Genomic DNA, 10,365 nt, shown 5'->3' with positions numbered 1-10,365 from the left:
AATACATGTTCACATGTACAAATAATATTTTTTCTTTTTTTACTAGAGAAATGGTATTCCATGTCAGCAGCTAATACGTCAGTATGTCACGTAGGCAACTTGGTCGACGAATTAGCACTTGAATCATTTTGTCAAATAGAACATATTTTTGGAGTCATCTTGTCATTACTATCTATTGAGACTATTTTGTCAAAATCTGATTTTTCTGACAATCAAAATGCCTATTTACTCTATTTTAAATTACATGAGACAATTTAATTTTCCAAGCAACAACGAAGCTAAATGATTGCACAGTTGATGCAATTCTTTGAGCAGTCAGATTAGAACTGGTTAAGGTCATGATGCTTGATAATTGCAGGTCTGTTGCAGATTACTTATGAAAATGATTTTGCTATAGTGGTAGGCTCAAACTTGTACTAGAATGAGCTTGTGGCAATGTAGATGCAGATGGTGATAAACAAATGTCACATTTTCAACACTACATTACTAGCCACTTGACAAAGTTTTTAAATACAAGTGCAGTCCAATCATTGAGAACTTCGGTGTTTAAATTGATGCTCTAATACATGAATAAGGTTAACATAATCCATTATGCTTACTTTTCAATAATATATCCCTTGTAGTGATCATTTCAGGGGAGAAAAAAAATCATATCAATATTCTCACCCCAGATTTGCCAATTGAACAACACACATGGTAAAGGCAGTCTAAAGCTTTGCTCAAATCTACATTGCATCACACAGCAGTTCTTTAATTTGAGATGAAGATTTGCTCCTTCCAATCATTCAGCTCACACTTATTGCTTGTCACTGAAAGATACATCAAATCAAAGGCATATCTTTAATACATTGCAAATTCAGTTAAGTATAGAGTTTCTGGATGATAAGATAAAAGGATATCTAACTTTCATAATGACATCAGTTATCTTTTTATCTTATATATATGAAAAAAAGGTAGAAGTCATAAATGACTCTGCCTTTCTGTTGCTTTTTCTTTACTGAAACTGCAATTCAAGATTCTGTCCAGAACTGCAATGCTCTCATGGCAATTGCTGCTTAATCCTCAATGTATCCCCTGAAACACAAATTAAAAAACATTACAAGAAGTGTTTGTCATCAAAAAGCCACACACGCTTATTGTTCTAGATTCTCTCTTTTCTTGTTTATTTTTTATACCATTTTTAGTAATGCAGATATGTGAAAACCTCATGAACACAATGTTGGATCATTGGTTTAATTTTGATCCTTCTATTTTGAAAGCTTATACATCTCATGCATGCTGCTTCCTTTTACTCTCCGACATGAATCTTGCAACATAACAGCTGGCTCAGACAGAATTGGCAAGACAGAAAGACCATTTTATAACTCTTTTCTTTCCACAAATCAAGCTATCATTTATTTTTTCTCTATGAAAAATAGCAAAAATAAAATTATAGAGAGAAACGGAGAAATATACCAACAACAAAAGCTTTTCAATGATAAGTGCCACTTCAACTTTCTCCATCATCTTTGCTTTTCAATCATGAAGCCAAAATGAGAAACACAGTTTCTGGTTCCCAACACATCAATTCAGCTTAATTACCACCTCAAATGAACTTAGAACTAAATGAAGAAATATAGTCAATGTATAGGATTACATCTCAACATGTACACAAGCTACCTACAGAAGATAGTAGAAACAATAAATTTGAATCATCCATTTGTTCAATACATCTAAAAAAAATCTCAAATGTTGGATACACCAAAGACAAAATTTATCTGTTTGACAGATGAGATAGATATGAATACAAACATCGTGTTCAGAAATACTAACAAGAGATACAATTTATTTTTTTTCATTTTTTTCTTTCATTATTCCTATCAAAATTTTACAATTATATTTTTTATTATTTAATTTTAAACGTATGTTAGTAAATGCTGCATTATTGGTTTCTATAATTAGTGAAAAAGACTGAGACATCATTTTGTGATGAGGTGCATATAAATCAAGCTAATCTAGTAATCATAAACTTGCATTCCACCTTAAGAAGGATGGTACATATACTTTTGAAATTGAACTACAACCAAGATATCTTTCTCTAACTAACTAACTGACATGCATGCATACACGCTAAACTCATGAGAATGAGATCAATATTTTGTCACAGATTCTTGGCAGAAGCATGCCCTTTGTTTCTGGAACCTTCAGGAACACAAATATCCAGGAGTTGGAACAAGCAACAGCATATATGCTAAAGAAACTGGCAAGTTCGATTGAGCTGAGCATCACAGGCAGTGTGTATGTGACAATTATGCTTCCAATCCATAACACTAGAGCGCATATAGCTATGCAAAGGCCGCACACCCTTGTTGGAAAAATCTCAGAGCAGAGTAAGTTTGGAATTGGTCCATAGACCATCTTAAAGCAGCAGAAACAAATGCATAAGCGAGACTATCAACAAAGGAATCGCGGCGAGTAGTAGTTGCCTGCATATTAAGGAATCTGTTTTTGACAAGTAGACAACAAATAGAAGCAAATAGAAAGATGCTTAAAAAGTGTACTTTTTTCAAACTATCCTAAAACATAATTTGAACCTTTCATTTCATGAAGCAAGTATTTAGCCAACTCGGTGGCCAATTTGAAGGGTTAAATTTTGAGATCTCCAGAGTGTCTTCAAAATGATAACAGAAATACACAACTAAACAGGTATTAAACTGCCAAACAAAAAAAAAAAGGTACCTTCTTACTGAGATATCTATGAGCCTCATGCTTAAAGCTCTACCAGGAGGAATCAACAAGGTTGTGACAGCACTGATTAGGAATGATGTAGATTTGGAGCTAATGCCAATATCTTTAAGAAGTGTTTCAACACCCGCCTCTTGAAGAATTTGAGGAGTGTAATATAGAACCCAGTTTATCCCTGCAAACTACACAGATGTTTAATGTTTAGAACTTCATGGTCATTTGGTGTTCAAAGAGAATTGAAACAACATGAACATATATATACACTACCTGCTGAGGCATTTGTATTCCATGCCAGCTTCCAGCAACCACCAACATCATTGCTTCTCTAAGTCATTTGGCTGTCATCTCTTCTAAATGAACACAACAATAAACTAATAATGCACTTCCGATGTACTCATAAACTTGCATTACACCTTAGGATGGATGGTACATTGGATATGTTTGAAATTGAATTACAAGCAAGATATCTTTCCGCTAACTAACTAACTAGCTGACATGCATACATACATGCTAAACTTATGAGAATGGGATCAATATTATATCACAGATTCATGGCAGAAGCAGCCTGTCTTACTCTTGAACCGGCAGCAAAGAATTCAGTGATGTCTTTATTAGTGAAGAGAATGAAAATGGTAGTTAGCAATAGGATAGTTGCTGTTATGCTATTATATTTGATAACTAGCCGTTAGGCTGTTAGGTGACCTTTGCTATATATAGTGTCTCTCATTCTCTGCATTGTAGCGCAGCGCAGCCGAATTCAAGCCTTCCGAATGTAGCAGATGTCAGCAAGGAAGTTCAACCAAAAGAGGAAACGATTCAGGTGATTGACAATAAGACCGATGGAGACAAGGGTGCAGATGAGAATTGTTCAGTTGGAGATACTGAAGAAAAGAAGGCACAAAATGGAGCAGAGAAGATGATGGAAGAGGCTAGTAAGCCAACTGACGAAGGCGGATAGGAGAGAAAGGCTTTATCAGATGTTGATGCTGCCATTTGAATTCAAGCTGTGTATCACAGTTTCCAAGTGAGGAGATCAGAGCCATTGGAGAAACTGAAGGAGATAGCCGAAGTCAGTAAGGAGTTGACTAATGTCAAAGCTTCTATTCAAGCGTTTGAGCACTCTTCTGATCTACAAAATGATGAGAAGCAGAGGATTGCACTTGGAGAGAATATAATGAGGCTCTTGCTGAAGCTGGAAATTATTCAGATATGTGTTATTGATGCTGTTTACTTAATATCAAATCAGCAATTTCTTTTCAATACACCTTGATTTGGTAATAAAATGTTGCATGAAGTATGTATTTGTTTTGTTATTCTTTTGTTTCAGTCACCACTTAATCCGGCATTGAACGTGGCAGCAGAACCTAATGTGGCACCAAATGAAGCACCACTTGATGAGGATATTGCAGCATCTGAATTCATCATGGATGGTGGAACAGAAATTTTAAAGCATGAACCAGATCATGAAGAGGAGGAAGTAGAACCTATTATAGAGCTTCCAATTGGATTGCCTGATGAAGAAGAAACAATAGAGTCTAAATCTGTGAAGCATGATAAAGATATGGAACGTATGATGGAGCTTCCGGTGGGGTTTCTTGATGAAGAAGGAACAATAGAGTCCGAACTTGTGAAGCATGTTGCAGCTGAAAGAGTTCCACCTGCTGTAGAAGAGGAATGTAGTGTTGCTGCAAAAGACACTCAACCGGAGCCCAAACAGCAGATGGAAGAGCAGGAAGAGGTTCAATCTTCTGAGGAATCATCAGGCTGGGTGAAGGTTGAGATCTCGAAAGAAGAGGAACTCGAAAGCAGAACACATTGATTTGGCAAATGCCTCATCAATTGGAATAGCTGCTTGAGAGAATAACTGGGATAACAATATACAAAACAGTGACAGCGATCGAATAACAGAAATAAAAAAAATAAAAATAAAAACAAGAGACCAAAATTTTAACGTGGAAAATCCTCTTAACATAAGAGGTAAAAACCACGGGTCATTCGGACCAAAAAAGAAGTACCACTATAATTAAGTAAGGATACAAGAAAATCTCAAATAAGTAAACAAATCAAATGCTTACATTAAGTCAAAACAATCAAGCACCACCGCATATAAATGTAACCAAAAACATGAAAAAATTACAAAACCAGAGTTACTTTGCGCACACAAGCCATATCTCACCCTCCAAATCTTATCTTAATCCTCCAACCATTTGGAACGAAAAAGTACATCCAGAACTTGCTGTCAAAATTTCAGCCCAAACCACCATTGAACCACTCCCCAACTGTAGATTCATAGAGACTGCATAATCAACCCAAAAAGAAGAAAAAGAATTATCATTCTAGTAACAATATGGTAATGAAAATTGAGGTTCATTACATCAAATTAATCCATACTGAAGTGCATATTATTCGAGTATGATCACAAAATTGTAAAACTTACATTATCAATTTAGTAAAAGTATGATCATCTTCATAAAATGTTTGAACAAAAAAAATCAATTATTAGACTAGACGTGTAGTTTAAGAATTCACATAATTTTCAAAAGAGGAGGTAGTAAGCTTGACACTCCCAGCAGAATCCACAAGCCATCAAACACTCAAATCCCCGACCTAATATTTTCTTCAACGAGGAGAAAGTTTATCAAGATTGTCTTTGATAACAGATTTTATTAATGAATAATGACATTACAGATGTCTTTATAAATTCATGTAATAAACTTGAATGCATTAGAAATGCTACATCTTTTTGTTTAAATTTACAAGCTCCACCACTGATTTGCGGTTTTGGAATTGTAACCCCTTTGGCAGCAGTTAAAGAACTCAAATTAAGTTGATATTTAGTACATTTAGTTTATCATATACATTAAAAATAAGAAAGGTAGAAATACCACCTTTCCCTGAACTACATGTAATTCCTTCTCAAACCAAGCTATTATCATCTTTTTTCCTTACTCCAACAAAAATAGGAAAAGTAAATTGTACAGAGGAAAGGAGTAAATATACCAACCTGAAGTTAAAAATTACAGAGCACCTCTTCTGATGAACTTTGGATTGAATGATGATGATTTAGATATGGTTACCAAACCTCAATATGTACTTCCTGAAACACAAATTAAAAAATATTTCAAGACTTAAAGTCTTTGTCATCACAAAAACCACACACACAATTATGTGAAAACCTCATGAACACAATATTGGATCACTGGTTTGAATTTAGAGTCCCCAGTGAAAGGAAATGAGACCCATTGGGTACAAACTGCACACACCATTGAGTGAAGTTGATAGGAACGAAATTGTTGCTGATGGCATCACTACAACTTCTTCGACTACTTCAGGTACATGATTATCATCTTCAAATATGGAAAGCATATTCTTTGCATCTTGACTGCATTAGCTACATACCTTCGTCGCCTTGGGAAATCTGTTTGATAACGTGTCCAAATCCAAAAAGGAAGAAATAGTTATTATTACAGAACCTTTTCTTAGTATTAGAAATAGCTTATTATAGGCATCTACTACTATTTATTTTATGTAAAATTCAATCTATGAGCAAAAAACTTATACACCTTATGCATCCTGATTCCTTTCACTGTCCTACATGAATCTTGCAACAACAGCTAACTCTATGATCATAAAGAATTGACAAAGACAGAAACACAATTTTGTAACTATTTTCTTTCCACAAATAAAGTTATGATTTATTTTTTCTCTGTGCAAAAAGCAAAAGAGAAAGAAAATTATAGAAAGGAATAGAAAAATATACCAACAACAACGAAAGCTTTTCAATAATGAGTGCCACCAACTTTCTCCATCATGTCTTTGCTTTTCAATAACTTGAAGCCAAAATCAGAAAACAGAGTTTCTGTTTCCTAATACATGAATCCAGCTTAATTACTACCTCAAATGAACACAGAATTAAAGGAAGATGTGTAGCCAATGTATAGGATTACATCTCGATATGTGCACAAGCTACCTGCAGAAGATTGTAAAAATATTAAATTTGATACATCCATTTATTTAAAAATAAACACCCAAAATATGAGAGTTAACAAGTATTACAGATAACAATGACGGTTTCCCAGAGTAAGAAAGGATATTTGTTTAACTACAACTGCAAACTGAGAGCTTTCCGATAAATGAAAGAAAAGGATGCAAATTTTCCAGTTGGCATATGAGTTCAAGTGGTTAATGTTGTTTAAGGAAAGAGAAAAAAGTTGACTTGGAAGGAAAAGGAAGTTTATGCATGTGTGAATTTCATTGTGATACCATGACAAACATGAAGGTTAGAGAATTACCTGTTCAGAAAGATCTACTCAGAGAATTTGTATGCCATTGACTTGAATGGTGGGGATGTGGGAAATTTTGGACCAAATTTGTTGATGCTTGTTCTTGCAGTGTTTGCCCAGCAAACCACAGAAATCAAGTTGAAGTAGTAAGAGAGAGGGAGGCAGCTTTTCTCCTGCAATATTCTCCAGCTTCTCACACCATGAAATGTGTAATTGTTGGAGGGAGGAAGGCAGCTTTTCTCCTTCCATATTCTTCAGCTTTGGACAGTATGAAATGTGTAGTTGTTGGAGGGAGGTGAGGCGGAGAAGCTCGTTGCACTCCAATGTCTCCAGATTATGAAAGTCTTGGATATGTAGAGTGGTAAGGGAGGGAAGGCGATGCAGCCAACCCACCTCTGGGTATGACTCTATTATGCTCTCACTGCCATGACCTGAGATGGTGAGATGAGTGAGGTTGTCCAAGTTGCCCATCCATGATAGACCTCTCAGTTGTTCCTTGCATTCTCCTATCCTAAGCTCTTTCAGGTTAGCCGGCAAACCACCCTCTGGCCACCTGCAAATGTTTGTGCAACCTGCTATGTCGAGAGACTCTAAATTTGGGAGAAGAGTATTCATGCCACATGGCAATGCCTCCAACTTCCAGCACCTGCTAACATTGAGATGAGTCAAGTTGGGTGTAGCCAGTCCTTCTTCCGGAAATGACACAAACTGGGGGCAGTTAGAGATGGTGAGATGTTGAAGAGCAGCCTGTGGCGGCTCTGACATTGAAACTGATTCCAGATTTGAACACCATTCTATCTCCAGATTCTCGAGATTGGGGAAGGCATCCAACGACAATGAAGTCAGTGAAGCACAGCTTTGATATATTTGTAGATGTACCAAATCATACTTGTGTTGTTGCTGGAGTAATTCAATTTGGCGGCAATTAAAGATTTTGAGCTTTTGCAAAGATTTGGGTAAACAATTGCCCCCCAAGGATACAACAGATGAACAGTATGAGATTTGTATTTCTTGGAGGCAAGTTAGATGGTGGATGATCCTTGCCTTAAATGCACACTCCACCACACATTCAAATCCACTAATTGATAACCTATCCCCATCAAGTCTCATCTTTTTATCCCATCTTTCAGCATCTTCTTTTATTTTCAGTTTGTGCACTCTGGAAACATCCGATGAGGAAGAAATGATTCTCACTAATACCTGACTAAGCATATCTCCCTTTAACATTGGACACTCTCTTATTTGAAGGCTCTTAAGCTGAGGAAAGGCTTCTGAGTCAGGTAAGTGCCACTCCTCCCAACATGACATGTCATCAAATTCCAATGTCTCCAATGAGGGAAACGGTGCAATAGGCGACGAATGTTGATGGCCTTCATTCTTGTAAAACTCCTTGCCAATGCTCTTCAGCTCATCAAAACTTTTGATGCTCAGGGACTTGAGAGATGGCAGCTGTCCAAGTGAAGGCAGCACGCAGCAATTCCAGCAACATTCTAGAGATACACTTGTCATGTTTTGGTACAAGGAATGCCCAATCCAGTCTGGAAATATTTCACCTTTGAATCCTTCAACAGTTAACTCTTTCAAGCCAGTGTGTGGTTGCAAGCCTCCAAGTATATCTTGTTCATCAGTATGAGTGTTTGAAACCATATCATCACCTGAAGACAGAGACCATTTCAACAATAACTCGTCAATGTGCTTCTTATCTATTATCCTTGCACTCCTTGCTTCATTGGCATCAACCACATTCTCCAATCTCTCAATCTCAAGTGATCCATGAAGATTTAAAAGCCCTCCTAGCTCTTGGATTCCATTGTCTTCTTTCTTTCCCACTACAAACTTGCTTAAAATGTGCAACTGTTTTAATTTGCTCATTCCTTTGGGCATTTCTTTCAGGGGAGTACCCCTGATATCAAGATGCCGCAAATTCACAAGCTTACACATGCCATTAGGCAGCATAGTTAGGGAAAAACAATTTTTTAGCTTTAACGTTTGTAAATAACACAACTTGCACAATGACTCGGGCAATACCTCAATATCGCTCCAAGAAAGATCCAAATAGCGCAGTTGGATCAATTTATCTATTGAATCAGGACATATATCAATTCTACCAAAGGATAAAACTCTCAAGTATTTATTCTTTGACAATATGTCACATGGTAATGTTGCGGGTGCTTTCTCGACATAGGATCCATCATTGATATACAATAATGTCCTCAAAGATTTTATTTTACTAGAGGAGCATGTTACCTCAGGGATTGAATGATTGTATGACAAATGCCGAGTTAGAATACTCATCTCTTCTTTTTCACCAAATTTACAACAAAGATCTCCAGCAAGAAAAGTTGCCAAGTCATGCTTGAGATCATGCATCACAAAATACTTCTCGTCATCGTTCTCGACCTGCTTGAAGAATAGTCTTGAAACCAAGCCATCAAAACACTCGCAACCAAATTCTTCTAGAGTCTGTCCCCTCCTTGGTGGTTGTAAAAGATCTTCAGCCATCCACAGTAAGATTAATTCATCTTTATCAAGTTTATAATCTTTGGGATACAACGAACAATAAACAAAGCAACCTTTTAAATGAGCAGGCAGATGATAGTAACTTATTAACAACGCAGGAACGATCTTACTGTCTGTCATAGGAAATTCCCAAATGTCACTCGATAGTATTTGATTCCATTCTTCAGCAAGACGCTCTGAGCGCAACAAGCGTCCAAGTGTTTCTGCAGCAAACGGCAAGCCATCACACCTTTCAACAATCTTTCTACCTATTCCTTCCAGTTCTGAGCTCCCATTTGATTCAGGAAAAGATGCATTGTATGCAAAAATAGACCAACAATAATCATTTGACAGTCCCTTGAGAGAGTAAGAGCTATAATTTTGGACAGTCGGACCAACATTTTCCTTGCGGGTAGTTAGAAGAATAGTGCTTCCCTTTCTCCCATGTTGAAAAGGGACGATAAAACTATTCCACTTGTCAGCATCTTCACTCCAAACATCATCCAAAACAATGAAGAACTTCTTTTCTGACAGTTTTTTCTTCAAATCTTGTTGAAGTAAATCAAAGCTGTCAAGACTACAAACACCCGGAGAGATCCCCTTTATAACATTCTTTGTAGTCTCAACAACATCAAAATTTTCAGAAACAAAAATCCATGCTTTCATATCAACCCCGTCCATCAAATCCTTGTTGTTGTAGAGCCATTGTGCTAAAGTTGTTTTACCAACACCGCCCATACCAACAATAGAGATGACGGACAAGTTATGATGATTGTTGTCATTGAGCATCTTGATTAGTGCCTGTTGGTCAGCATCCCTGCCGAACACATTCCCCTTCACAAGAGAAGTGGATGGAGGT

At 36.7% G+C, this 10,365-nt stretch overlaps 1 protein-coding gene and 1 long non-coding RNA gene across 2 annotated transcripts in view; one reads left to right on the top strand and one right to left on the bottom strand.

The window, feature by feature from the left end:
• Positions 1–10,365, bottom strand: part of LOC110262395 (putative disease resistance protein At3g14460) — a 98,992-nt gene that overhangs the window by 24,252 nt on the left and 64,375 nt on the right. The gene's annotated exons all lie outside the window — the stretch shown is intronic.
• The window catches only part of LOC110268621, a 41,201-nt gene that overhangs the window by 1,538 nt on the left and 29,298 nt on the right, over positions 1–10,365 (top strand). Inside the window, exon 2 of the long non-coding RNA XR_002356869.1 lies at positions 3,414–3,421. This is a non-coding gene — a long non-coding RNA (uncharacterized LOC110268621). The remainder of the gene's footprint in view (positions 1–3,413; positions 3,422–10,365) is intronic.

This window comes from Arachis ipaensis, chromosome B02, assembly GCF_000816755.2.
Source record: "Arachis ipaensis cultivar K30076 chromosome B02, Araip1.1, whole genome shotgun sequence".
Lineage (NCBI taxonomy): Eukaryota > Viridiplantae > Streptophyta > Magnoliopsida > Fabales > Fabaceae > Arachis > Arachis ipaensis.
Note: the sequence above shows the minus strand (reverse complement) of the source record. Positions and strands in the feature narration are given on the sequence as shown.